The 14,647-nt window shown below is 31.2% G+C and overlaps 1 long non-coding RNA gene across 1 annotated transcript; it reads left to right on the forward strand.

Annotated features, from left to right (window-relative positions):
• The first annotated feature begins 6,420 nt into the window (after window positions 1–6,420).
• LOC132743778 (uncharacterized) lies at window positions 6,421–10,190 on the forward strand. The gene is made up of 3 exons (XR_009627617.1): window positions 6,421–6,970; window positions 7,204–7,286; window positions 7,944–10,190. It is a non-coding gene; the product is annotated as an uncharacterized LOC132743778 (long non-coding RNA).
• Window positions 10,191–14,647: the final 4,457 nt, after the last annotated feature.

The raw sequence follows: 14,647 nt of genomic DNA on the forward strand, positions 1-14,647 counted from the left end.
TCAATCAATAACTAGATTTACTTAACCTAATAATAAACAGGCAAAACAAAATGTATAAATCTGTTACATCACATGGAGCGAACGACTTTCTCTGAAAAAATATCTAAGACTTTGTAGATACATAACATTCTTAAAGGAAAAAACAACAACAAAAAACATTAGATGCTAAATGTGAGAAATAGAAAATTTGCTTATAAGTATAGGTCGATGGGGTTTAATCATCGAACCATTAAATCTTCTTTACTAAAATGTAACATTTGTTCGATCAATTTTGTTCTGATTTGATACTTATCAGTATGAATACATTGATATGCCCGGTTAAATAGATAAGGTTTGTGCAGTATTGTCACAAAAGTTCATAATTGTTCAATCGTTTGTTTCAAGCATGTTTATTTTATTTCGAGCTAGTTAAAATCGTATCAGTTTTCTGTGTGAAACAAAATTCACAATATACAGGTCGGTTCAATTACACGTCAACCTAGGGTTTATGACAATGATAATTGTGAAAAAATATTAAACAGACTGAAGTACAATTGTGAAAATAATAATGCAACATTATAATAATTGTTGACAGAACGCTTCTCTTAAAGCAACATAATTGTAATTAGTGTATGATTAGGTATTAATAGTATTTTAAATACTGCTAAATTTATTATACAAAGGGAGGATATATTTAACAAATTTTTGTATCATTTATTTTGGTGCATGAACAATAAAAAATATAAAAATGCCAATATTTATGCAATAGAGAAAAAAAACACATTCCCATAAATCAAATGAACAATGCCAATTATAAGTTAACTCTACAATTCGAAGTACATGTACCATGTATGTTTGATTTATTTTTGGAATTGATGATTTCTTTTCGAATCGATTTTTGTGCTAGTGTATTTGTAAAATAGCTTTCTTATACATGTATGTCAATAATCTACATAACCGTTAGAGATAATCCCTTGATAATGAAAATGTGCCATTGTTAGCTAAAAAAAATATATGTAAATGGTAACTAAATGTTACAAAAATGATGCTGATTACATTTATACAATACTAGATATTATGAATTTTTCATTCACAATTTCGAAAAAATGCGTATTATGTATAAGATAATAGAAAATCACCATGATATATTTAATCAGACTTGTAAAATGTGTAACAAAAAGTATGAACAACTTGTCATTTTTCTACATAAACATTTGCAGACAATGCACAACCATGTATATAAAAAGCATGATTTAATAATATTCATGGAGCATATAATTCCATTGCTTAAAGCTTTTAGGAAAACAACAAATTCAGCATTTGTATTAATATTCCGTTTATTGTTTATTACTTTAATCACCTTATTCATTTACATTTCTCTGAAGGCAAATCCTTTTAGTTGGATGAGTGTCCTGTCATAACTGACAGCTCCCTTGTCTTTAGATTCCTATTATAATTAGAACCGACAAAAAGTAAAATTACAGAGTTCTTTCAAAAGAATTAAAATATTTTTTCTCCATGGTTTCAAACATAAGGAAAGAACAGTTTGTTGAACGCTTCCTAGTAAGAGCAACAACTTAAGCCAGAAAGTATAAATAACACAGCCCATTTTTCACATGTTGATTAATATGTTATATAGCTAACTATATTTACAAATAACTGTTAGGGATGTTTTACTTGCATAATTAAAAAACAAACGCTTAGTATGGTAAACTGGCAACAATGACAAAGGAACTGTTTAAAAAGACAAAAATTGCCAGTTGAATTTCCGAAATATTATATTGAAAAAAAATGTATGTATACTTTGCAATGCCTCTAAAATTAAGAAGACAGATATCATTTTATTTGATATATTCCTATTTTACTTTTTCAAACAGTTTAAATTTGTATTGTTTTTATTTCACTGGACATATTTTCTCACAAGCTTTGTGAAACATCATCTAGAAAGAAAAGAATTTAGAAACACATGATTGATTATTCAAGTGACTATCAATCATAATGACGTGCTTTTTTTGTCTAAACAAGATATATTTTGTACTGCACAAATTAACCTGCCATCTTCAGAAGTCTTAAGACATAATATTTAACACATTATTCAAACTGTTATGTAATTATCTTCTATAACATCTAATCAATAATTCCTCTCTAGAAGAGAAAGAGCAATTTGTAGCTCATTTGTAAGAAATAGGAGATATTTGTATTACATGTTTACCCGCAAGGACACCCAATAAGTATTGCAAAGGACGACCAATTAGATCTGGTATGCCAGACAGCTTATGTTACTACAACCTTAGTGTCCTTGAACATGTGATCTTCTGACCCTTAAATCAATAAATGTCGTCTACAGGCTATAAGAAAATGTGCCACCTAATTTTAGACAAGATTTCGGAGATCAAAATAATCATGACCTTTGACCTACTGACCTTATTGTCAATTTGACTAATACTGATGTCATTTCAATACTGACATTACCTTGTTAAGACAGATCGATCTTTATAATATATAAATATATAAAATATTTTGATTTCAGCATTCGTATTTTCTTCTGTTATGTTCTCTTCTTGTGGAATTTTACAAAATATTGCTTTAAGTTTTTTACAGAATGGAATTTTGATTTTGGCTAACATATATATCGATGTTATGTTTATTGTATTTTATTACAAAGTAGTGGTAAGTAGAGGTAAACAATTAATGATAGCAGTAAACACACTACCATTTTGTATGTAATAGTCTTTAAACACATGTGACATTTAGACATCACATGACTTCATTCTAGGTATCTAGATATTATGTGATATCCCCAAATTATAAAAGTGTAACCAATAAATTTTCAACTAGACTTTCTTAAGTAAAATTCAAATTCCAAATATGATATATAAGTTAAAGATGAAATGTATAGCTTACTTATGATAAAAACTATATATTTATGTCACCATTAAGGTTTTTTAATAGTAAAAAACAAACAATCAAGAATATGCATTTTGGGCGGCTGTCTATATTGTCAGCTGTTCTTAAAGTTTGTTTACATTCTTGAAGCTGTTGGTGCTACTACTTATCCTGACAGTCCTTTATCTTCAGCTGATAAAATCTCATGAAACAATTTCCATGAGACAATGTCCCGTTGCTTCTGTCAAAATTAAATGAAAGGGGAATTTCGATGTTATCTAAAATATACAAACACTAACTTGTTATTCATTGAAACATGTAAGCACCAGTTAGGGGAAATACTCAAAGATAAGATGTCCTGGACTATATTAAGCATAACTTAAAAACATTTTGAAAAACAAACCTATACAACTTTTTAAAGTCGATATATTAAATAAATAATTATAAAAACAATCTTAATTCCGACAGCGAACAAGTTATGTCAGAATTCATGATATACTTTAACAACGTGAATATTTCTATCTTTCTTTTGGGAAAAATGAGTTTTTTTATATTGTAGATTACTCGATTAAGATGTCTGACTTTCAATAAAATTAAATCATTACTTATTTTCTTAGATGATATATTCACAGTTGCCATGAAGATAATCATAAGAATAACCAACAAGGAAGCTTAATACCTAAATATTTCTTAGCCTCGCCAAGCCAAGAACCCTGGCCTATGTCACACTCATTTTGTTGGTATACATTTTCTCTCAAAAGTTTAATAACATGGTGTTAATTTAAATTTTCTTAATATCCACAGATGTGTTCCTACTTCATCTTTGTAATGGAAATCTCAATATGTCACGTCTATGTCATTCCCTGACAAACGTCGAATAAACCATTAAAAATATATTACATATTAATGTTAACAGATTATTTTCTTGGTGCTCTTGTCGAAACGAACAATGTATCCTTCAACATTACCATTGTGTTTATGTAGCATTTCACACTCTTTTAGAAACAGTTGTAAATGATGTTTTATGAACACTCGCTATACAGTAAATTGTACCGTCGTACTCAAGTAAATGATAAACAAGGTTAGCTTTTAAAAAAGCTAGTAGCGACTCGCTTCGTAATTTCTTTCCAGGGGCGTGTTTAAATGTAAAGATGACAGTTCTGTTAGCTGAAAAGACTTCAGCGAACATCAAAATAAAAGTGACATATAAAGTTAGGGAAGCCAGTTCTCTCAGTTTAACAAAGAGGAATATGAGTCTATATGAAGATGCATGTAAATAGATAGAATAAAGTCCCTATGTCTATGCACATTTACTTTATGGCCTGTTGACCTTGACCAGAAAAAAAGATAAGTAGAATTCATAAAAATGTCTCTTTATACAAAGTTAAGTTGTAATATGTTATTTAGTATTGGAACAAGTGACAGATACAAGTCTTAAAGTAAACACAAGTTGTCAATCAATTCAGCCAGAAAAGCCGGGATCCTATTAAAAAAATGAAAACAAACATTTTAATCATCATTATATCTTTGCGCTCAAAACAATACTTGAGGCTTTTTAAAAATGGCGTGAAAATTGAAGGTTTTTTGACGCTATGTAAGATCAAATTTGATTGGCTAAATTATTTTGGATCTTAGCCCTGATAAATAAATTTTGAAGAAAGCTGGAAGCTAAGCTTCGATTAAATTTTTGGATGGATTCGGAGTTTTAGGTTGTTTCTCAGTAAAATCCTAACGTAATACCGGCTCGCCGTGGCGAGCCGGCAAAACATTTCTAAATATTGATATTGGTTAAACTGTGTGATAAATGATACTATTTCGTTCAATATCTGTATAAAATATACACAGTATATAACATTTCAAACGTGATTAGCAAATCAGTTTTCTCTTGTTGATAGTCTATTAATATTGCGTATAAAATAGCTATAATCATTTTGATACAAAGATGATTATTCGTTGACACAATATTATATTCACACCATTTGCCGAGTTAAAAAGAATAGTATATACGACATGAAATTATAATATGTGTAATAATAGAAGTTCCTATTTACGGGCGAGTGAAATGTAAGGCAGATGCTAATTAATAAGACATCACTTATGAGGGAAACGAAAACAACCAATTTGAAGGCTCCGATGGAGTGCTAAAATGATTGACACATGACATTCAAGGTTAATTTTATCAACTTTAAAATATTTTTGGTACCAATATTTTATTTTTTCCTCTTCTCTTGAAGATGTTATCATTTTGAAACAATTGCATGGACGTTTCTTCTCCACAAAGCCATATTAATTGTAATAAAGAAACATTTGTTTAGGAAAATCATATTTTTGTTCAGTTTTCAAGATAAATGTTTATGAACATTATGTACACCTTTGAAATTTCATTTCATTTTCCATTTTATGATTAAAATGATTCTTTAGCTCTTTTATTTTTCTTTTTTGTTTAAATTTCAAACCCTCGAATTATAAAGAACTGTTTTTGTTACGTACGTGTTAAATAAAGTTTGATTTATTGATGATTAAATTAAAGGAAGGTGATATAAAACAATTTACTGACAAGTACATATTGCGATTTCAATTTTCCCTCTCTGCACTGTTGACTCTTTTAAAAGATTGAAAACTTCTCCATTTTGTTCGAGGTATCTCACGGGCATTAAAAGTGTCATTGATAATGGTTGCTTAGCTTATCTTCATATACTGCCATCTAGTACTGCCTTCAAACAATTTGAAACATCAATACCTGCTGCACCGTTAAGAAAGTCCAAACACATTTTGCCTGACAGATAATCTGACATACCTCAAATATAAAAATGCACAAATAAAACACAAAATGAGACATATATTGTTACAAGCATTATCGTTTCAGTACCTGAATGAATCGAGTAATACCGTATTAGTACTTATTTCTGCGGGCTTAATATTCTATATTCTGCGATTTTTGTTAAAATAAGGGGTTTTAAATTTCTGCGTATCTTATTTCTGCGGTGTCATCATTCTCGCCTTGATGCTTTTTAATTCTGCGTTTTAATTAAGATACTTCTTTTCAAAATTAACCTACACAAACAGACAACATTTTAAGATTTGTTGATATAACATTACTTCCGGTTAACATGCAGACGACTGATTATGTGTTTCGTCGTAATTATCATGTATCGGTATATAAACGTGCAATGATAACAATTTTAATACTCTATATGTATAAATATGAAGTGTGAATAATAAACAATGGCAAAATTGCACGTAAACACAAGATATTGTACAAATACAAAAAGGTATGTTTATTGCACCTGTCAAACTAAAATAATTAGATTTTACAAAAAAAATCAAGCTAAAAGTGAGCGAAAATCATACAATCATAATACTCATTTAAGCAAAGAGAACAAGCAAAGTAACATTTTTTTCTTATATTTTATTCACGACAGATACATAAGAAAAAATCCCATTTACAAAAGCTGATAACGGTGAATGGTAATGTAATTATACAATACCGGTAGTTGACATATTCCGACATATACATACAGAGCTTAATTTTCTGCGGTTTTTGTATTCGCTGCGTTAGCAGTGAATACAGTTCTATCACAATTTGCGGGATTTCAATACAAGAATGGGTACCTAACAACGCAAAGTAGTTCTACACAGATTTTCTTGTCACACACAAGTGATAAGATTTTGAATTGTCAGTAGTTCATTTTTGATTGTGTTATTTCTATCGTATATTATTTGCATGTTTTCAGGATATAATCAGTAAAAAATATCATTAGTATTCATTCGCGTTAACTTTGAGTAAGGAAGTAGTTCGTACCAAAACAAAGTTTTCGACGCTATTATTGTATGTGAAAGCTGATCTCATCATTTTCTAAAAGTAGGTACAGAAAACTTACCAATATTATTTGAACTTAATGTAATCTGTTTTGGAATTCTTATTTGGATTTCATGATGTGTAACAGTGTTGATAATTCAGGTGTCTTGATATATTTTTTTGTTGTTTGAGTTGTTTCCCTTGGTTTCCCGCAATATCATTAGTTTTGTCTATGTTTAAGCGGCTTTGTTTGTAAAAAGTTCAAAGTGTTCTTAATTTATTGGAAATATGGATTATTGATAGTTGGTCAGTATTATTTTGAGTTGCATTTGGTTTAAATTAGTGCTTTATAGAGTGTATGTCATAGATGATTTTTTAATTAAGTAATGAGTGTTGTCTGATTTGAAATGTCATCAGTTTTCGTGATTTGGAACCTTTGAGAATTGTTTTCAGAAAAATCCGTTAATCTAGCTCTCTGTTTACTTAATCTCACATTTTATTCATATCACTTTGCACATTGTGTTTATTATATTTTGCAGAAGTTACAGCAGAGAGAGAGTTTGACAGTATGCGTGTTTGAAGAAGATAATGCTATTATTGGTACATTCAATTCCACGAACTGGTGAGTTTAGAATTTATCTATGAATATGATGTATTTTATAATAACTTCATTAAATGAACTTATGATTGTGGCGGCCATTAGAAAGCATATAGCTATATTATATGTTAATATACCTACAGGTTAAGTAAGCTGTTCAATGTGTTGTAAATATTTAATACACCGATAAACACTTTCAGAACTAGCAGACGAGAGGCTTTTCTTATCAGTAGTTTTAGGAATAAAGATAACCGGTTGTTTTCTCACTGTATAAATCGTATGTAAAATGGTCTGACATGTGGTAGGTTTAACTGTTCATTTGAATACTTTGTGGAGTCAAAAGATGTGTTGAAGAATATATTATACTGTGACGAAGCTAAGATCCAACGTTTGCTATTGGTGTAATACATTTTAAAATCGGACATTTAATCAGAACAAACTAGCGGTTTTGTTTAAGCATAAGAGATATCAATTTTACTCGAAGATAAGGGAGGCAACTCGTATTTTTTCACTCGATACACCTCGGTTATTTACGTAGATCATATAGAAAGTGTTAATTAATGGGTTTATTGTAATTGACCATAAATTTGGAGGTTTTTATTTAAATGATAATAATGCATTTCAGACATAGGAAATTGATTTAACTCTATTTTTATGTTGATGTAATTTGTTTAATTTCAGAGTGTTGATTTCCTCGATTTCATTGACTCGATGATTCATTCTCTGATTGATGATTGTTGATTGAATGTTCTAATGATCAATCAACTTATTGATTTACTGATTGATTGGACATGTCATGGAGCTTAATATAGATGGAAAAGTAACTTAGACGTCATACAGTTAAATTCAGTATTATTGGGGTTGTTCTAACGCAAGTTATCATGTGTTTCGGGATTTTCCAAGATTTGATGCATCCTGGGTAATAGTAGCCAAAATACCGCCATATTGAATTCCAAGAGGAACATTGACAAAAAAAGACGAAGCATTTTCTACTTACATAAGAAGCAATAGTTATTTTTATGTTAAAACGTACCATACACACTTTTCCACACAGATATTTCTCAAAAAAAAAAAAACAATGTCGGCAATGTAAACAGTAGTTCATGGATATCGCCGAAGTTTAACGAGAGTGCGAGAATCGGGGACTAGTGGGAAAACCCGATTATCACCGAAGCGCACTGTGGATCTGAATCTGACTATCAACTATTTTCTGAGCTTCCTATCCATTGTATATATATCTGTGGACATGTAAGACGAATATATGTGAACTGTAAGATGTTGAAATGTGCAAAGTTGTTTGTTTAGAAGAGAAATACACAATTTTTGGAGAAACTTTTTGTTTGAATGATCAAGGTGTAAACACTTTTTGTAATTGAACATCAGGTTACCATTTTCATAGTAATGGCAGGGCTTCCATTAATGGAAGTTTGGGAGTCATTTCACTCCTTGAATTTGGCTTGTGACTTCCAAAATGTAATGCTTTTTTCTTCTTTACCAATATTTTGTGACTTCCAATGTCAAGACATTTTGCAGTCTTTGACTTCCAAATTTTGGATCTTAATGGAAGCCCTGAATGCCAATGGACCTACATGTTTCACCTAAATTGTATTGGAAATATGTGAAAAACTTCCTTTTAAAAAGTTTCTAGCTGAAGTTAAGCAGAGAAATGCATTGGATACCTCAGAATATTGCTATGTTGTTAAAAAATGTCCAAGCCTTATGGTCACATATTCATGGAAAAATTCAAAGAAAGGAAAATAGATTGCCAGGTGTATAGATTTCCAGTCTGCTTATCATTTACATACAATCTGGAAAACTTCAGTAGTGTCACTGGGGTCAAAATTAACCTGTCTAATGGTAATGTTGTAAAAAGTTCTATTTTTTTGTTTAAAGCATAAAGTTTAATGTATATATGTATTATAATAGAAATTAGATATATGTATGGATATTTTGTGTAAACCAACATGTGAAAACCCTGGAACATCATTGCTAAAGCAATATTGTTAGGTACAATACCATACATTTAATAGGCAAGAAAGGTACGGTAATAATATTATTTACTATAGATTTAGAATGCAAGAAAAGATAAAATATCATTCCTCGCTTCTTAGTACAAAAAGTGCCATATCACTTTTATATTTATATTAATGTTTACTGCATAAAACACTTTCTTACTTTTCATTTTTAGCTAGACTATACAAAGTATAGGAGAGCCGTCCTACTTGCCCAAGCGTCCGCGTCCTTATTCAGATTAAAGTTTTGGTTTTCCATATCATCAACCACATCTTATGTGACAAGGTTCATAACTCTAGCACCACTATTTTCAGATTTATCTCCCCTTGAACTTAGAATTTTCCTTAAAAAATATTATTTTCTATCGTTACTTCCTTATTTCTTAAGGGATCAACTTCATACTTCAAATATATGTTCCTTATCATCAACCACATCTTATGTGACAAGGTTCATAGTTTAGCGCGGAGGAAGGTAGTCTAGTACTGGTTTAACTCTCCAGGAACGATGGTTAGGAAACTACCCGCCTATATGACTGAAATACTGTTGGAAAAAGGCGTAAAATGAAACAAACAAACAAACAAACTCTAGCACCAATATTTTCAAATTTATCTCCTCTTGAAGATAGAATTTTCCTAAAAAAAGTTATTTTTTAGCTCGACTATTCGATAAGAATAAGTAGAGCTATTGTAGTCACCAGTGCGTCAGTGTTGGTGTCGGCGTCTGTGTCAGCGTAGGTGTAATAACTTATGTTAAAGTTTTTGTAATACCTCAAATATTTTCAAAGTCCATTGATATATGGCTTTGAAACTTTGCACACTTGTTCACCATCATGACCCCAACTTGTAGACAGGAGGAGATAACTGGATCAAGCATTTTGACAGAATTATGCCCCTTTTCTGACTTAGATTTTATGTTATTTAATTTTGTTTGCATACCACCTCAGATATTTTCATATACTATTGACATCTGGCTAGGAACAAGTTGAAATTTTATACTCTCCTTTGAGAGCATAATAGAACTCTCTTCAAGGCCTATAACAGTAACATGGATTTAAAGGAAAATTTGGCCCTATAACAGTAACATGGATTTAAAGGAAAATTTGGCCCTTTTGTTAACATTTTACATTATCAAGGCTCTTTTTCTATCAAGCACTTAGAATGGTAGAGCGTTGCTGTCCTACCGACAGCTATTATTTACTGTTACTTATTTATTTCTTAAGGGATCAACTTCATATTTCAAATATATGTTTCTTATCATTAACCAAATGTTATGTGACAAGGTTGTTAACGCTAGCACCAATATTGCAAGAATTACCTCCCCATGAACTTAGATTTTTTTTACTTGAAAAATATTATTTTTTACTATGACTTCTTTAGTTTCAAAGGCATCTACCTCTTACTTCAAATACATATTCCTTATCATCAATTACATCTTATGTGACTAGGTTCATAACTCTTAAAGCAATATTTTCAGGTTAATATCCCTTTGAAATTAGGATTTTTTTTAAAGAAATATTATAAGTAATTTAATTTACTTTTTAGCTCACCTGAGCAATGCTCAGGGTGAGCTATTGTGATGGCCCTGTGTCCGTCGTCCGTCGTCAACTTTTAACATAAACAACATCTCCTCTGAAACCAATGACTGCACATCAACCAAACTTTACAGAAATGATCCTTGGGTGGTCCCCTTTCAAAGTTGTTCAAATGGTTCCGGTCTGTTGCATATGTAGGTCATAGGGCCAGAAAAGGATTTCAAAAAACACAAAATTAAAAAATCTTCTTGTCTGAAAGTACATGGGCCAGAGCTTTGATTTTTGGTATATGGTATCATCTATGAGTCCTCTACCAAAGTTGTTCAAATTTTGTCCCTAGTGTCAAAATTGGCCCCGCCCCGGGGGGTCATAGGTTTTTCCTTATATGTATATAGTAAAATCTAAAAAAATCTTCTCTGATTTGGCAAAGGCTACAGATTAGATATTTGGCATGAAACATTGTGTAGTAGACCTCTATCAAGATTGTTCAAATAATGGCCCTAGGGTCAAAATTGGCCCCGCCCCGGGGGGTCATTGATTTTCATTACATATATATAGTGAAAACTTGAAAAATCTTCTGGTCTGAAAGTAAATGGCCTAGAGCTTCTTTATTTGGTCTATGGTATATTCTGAAGGTCCAATACCAAAGTTGTACAAATTTTTTCCCTAGTGTCAAAATTGCCCCCCCCCCCTCGGGGGGTCATAGGTTTTTCTAAAATGTATAAAGTAAAACATAAAAAAATCTTCTTCTCTAAATTGGCAAAGGCTACAGGTAAGATATTTGGCATGAAACATTGTGTGGTAGACCTCTACCAAGATTGTTCAAATAATGGCCCTCAGGTCAAAATTGGCCCCGCCCTCGGGGGTCATTGATTTTCATTATATACATATAGTGAAAACTTGAAAAGTCTTCTGGTCTGAAAGTAAATGGCCTAGAGCTTTGATATTTGGTCTATGGTATCATCTATAGGTCCAAAACCAAACTTGTTCAAATTTTGTTCCTAGAATTAAAATCGGCCCCGCCCTGGGGGGTCATTGATTTTCCCTATATGTATATAGTAAAAACTTAAAAAATCTTCTTTTAAAGAACCCAAAGAGCTAGAGCTAAGATATTTAGCATGAAACATCTTCTAATGGGTGTCTACCAAGTTTGTTCAAATAAAAGCCCTGGGGTCAAAATTGGCCCCGCCCCAGGGGGTCATTGATTTTCCCTATATGCATATAGTAAAAAGTTAAAAAAATTTCTTTTAAAGAATGCAAAGAGCTAGAGCTAAGATATTTAGCATGAAACATGTTCTAATAGATGTCTACCAAGTTCGTTCAAATAAGAGCCCTGGGGTCAAAATTGGCCCCGCCCGGGGGTCATTCATTTTCCTTATATGCATATAACAAAAACTTAAAAGATCTTTTTTGAAAAAAAAAAACAAATAGCTAGAGTTTAGATACTAAGCATGAAACATCTTCTAGTGAGTGTCTTCCAAGTTTGTTCAAATAAAAGCCCTGGGGTCAAAATTGGCCCCGCCCCGGGGTCATTCATTTTCCTTATATGTGTATAGCAAAAACTTAAAAATCTTCTTCGAAAAAACCTGAATAGCTAGAGTTTAGATATTAAGCATGAAACATTGTCTAGTAAGTGTCTACAAAGATTGTTCAAATAAAAGCCCTGGATCAAAACTGGTCCTGCCCCAGGTGTGTCATTGTTTTTAACTATATGTGTAAAGAAAAAAACTTGAAAAAATCTTCTTTTAAAAAACCCAACAAGCTAGACCTTAGATGTTTAGCATGAAACATCTTCTAATGGGTGTCAACCAAGTTTGTTCAAATAAAAGCCCTGGGGTTTAAACTGGCCCCGCTCCGGGGGCCTATATACAGGTTAGCGACTTTGGGCCATCATGGCCCTCTTGTTTATATTTCTTATCATTACACATATGTTGTGTGACAAGCATGACTATTTCCAGAATAACCCCCCCCACCTTGAACTTATTTATGGAATTTATGTAAACAAATGTTCATAGTTTCATAGTTTTGTCTTCCATACCAACTTATCTCAGCCTCTTGATATTTGGTATACAGTATTGACGTGGTCCCATACCGTCGGATTTGATTTCAGGTCTGTCGCTCACCACGCCCTGTTTACCGGTAAATTTTCAACATTAATGGTCAATGGTAGGAAATTTTTGTAACAGTTTTTTTTAGCAACTACTTATCACAGGCTCTTGATATTTGACAAACAGCATTGACACATGGTCTCATACTGTGGGATTCTATTTCAAGTCTTTCACTCATCCACTTCCTGTTAACTGAAGTTAAATTTTCCACATTAATGGTCAGTGGTTAATTTTTTTCAAAACATTACAGCATCATGATATTTGGTATAGAAATGCAGCCCGGCCTTTTCTGTCTTTGACCCATTTTTTTTTTTTTTTTTCAATTTTGAAATCATTCATTTATTATTGTTGAAATCTACTTATAATACCTTTAAAATACCATGTTCCCAGTACTTTTTATTTACATGCTTAAGTTGTTCTTAACATACGCAAAACAAACTTGTACATTCCTTTATTAGAAATTGTCTTTTTTTTATATAACCAGGCACAAGTGACAAGATAATATTTATTTATATGCTTTTATCATTGTGGACACAAATTGTAAACAAAGGTATCATTTTTGATTCTAGTCAAAGTAAAAACAAACAGTGATTGCACTAGAGTTATATCAGAAAGTTTGTGGGAGCTTTACATGCTCATAACATTTCTATCTTTGTCAGAGAAATATTTGATTTCTGAGAACTATTTTGACTTCAATTTCCAAAGAAACATGAAACTACACCCCAAATTTAAATGCATAATAACTATTACATTTGTTTGACTTAACTGTTTCTTATGGTCAATAGTGTTACATGTATACACTTTTTTATGTTCATTTTACATTTGTTTGTTTTTCTATCATTTCAATCCATTGTCTTAATCATTATATAACTTGATTATACCTTAATTATGTAGCATTGTTTTTAGATTTACATTGTATTTGCAATTTTGTGAACATTTATCAGTAAGTAATATTCTTAATAAAAGAAATTTCACAATTGATATGAAGTACCAAGCCATTTTTAGAGTGTGTTTCCGATTTATGAAAATGTTTTTTACAAATGACTTAAAATTGAGCAATCACCATACTTTCTAGCATAAGAATCTTAAAATAGAATTACTTAAATTGCAAGCAAGTTGCAATTTTATACATGAGATAAACTTATCGTGACCAAATTTGTTTTTCATGTTAGCAAGTTCTGTATATATGCTTTAATTAGAAAAGAACACTGATTATGTATGAAGTAACTGAAATATTGAAAGATTTATAATAGAATGTTTGTCATGCAACATTAAATTGTGTAAGATTCAGACTATTAGATAAGGCGATGTACTTATTAATGCTGTTATAATTACATGTATTATTATTGTGAGTAAAAAGGTTCTGGGGATATTTCTATCATGTTTTAACCAGGGGCATAGATAATATACATTGTTTACTTTTATATCAATATTGCAATTGGTTTTAAAGCTGTGTTTTCTTAAATATGGATATTATTGAATCATCCTTGACATCAGTATTCTCATTTTTTAGCTCACATTAGCAAAAGCTCAGCTATTACAGACAGTCAAAGATTCCTGGTCTGTCCGTCATCCATATTTCAATAATGTCATATTAAACTACTCAGTTTGAAAACATCAACAATTCTCATTTACTGTGTCAACAATTCTCATTTACTGTGTGCAAGAACGCTTTAAATTAATTTGGTATTTTGCATGATAAGGTCACAGTAGGTAAAAAAAGATTAGATATT

Source organism: Ruditapes philippinarum, unplaced genomic scaffold (assembly GCF_026571515.1).
Source record: "Ruditapes philippinarum isolate M1 unplaced genomic scaffold, ASM2657151v2 ctg4651_1_1_1_1, whole genome shotgun sequence".
In the NCBI taxonomy this organism is placed as follows: domain Eukaryota; kingdom Metazoa; phylum Mollusca; class Bivalvia; order Venerida; family Veneridae; genus Ruditapes; species Ruditapes philippinarum.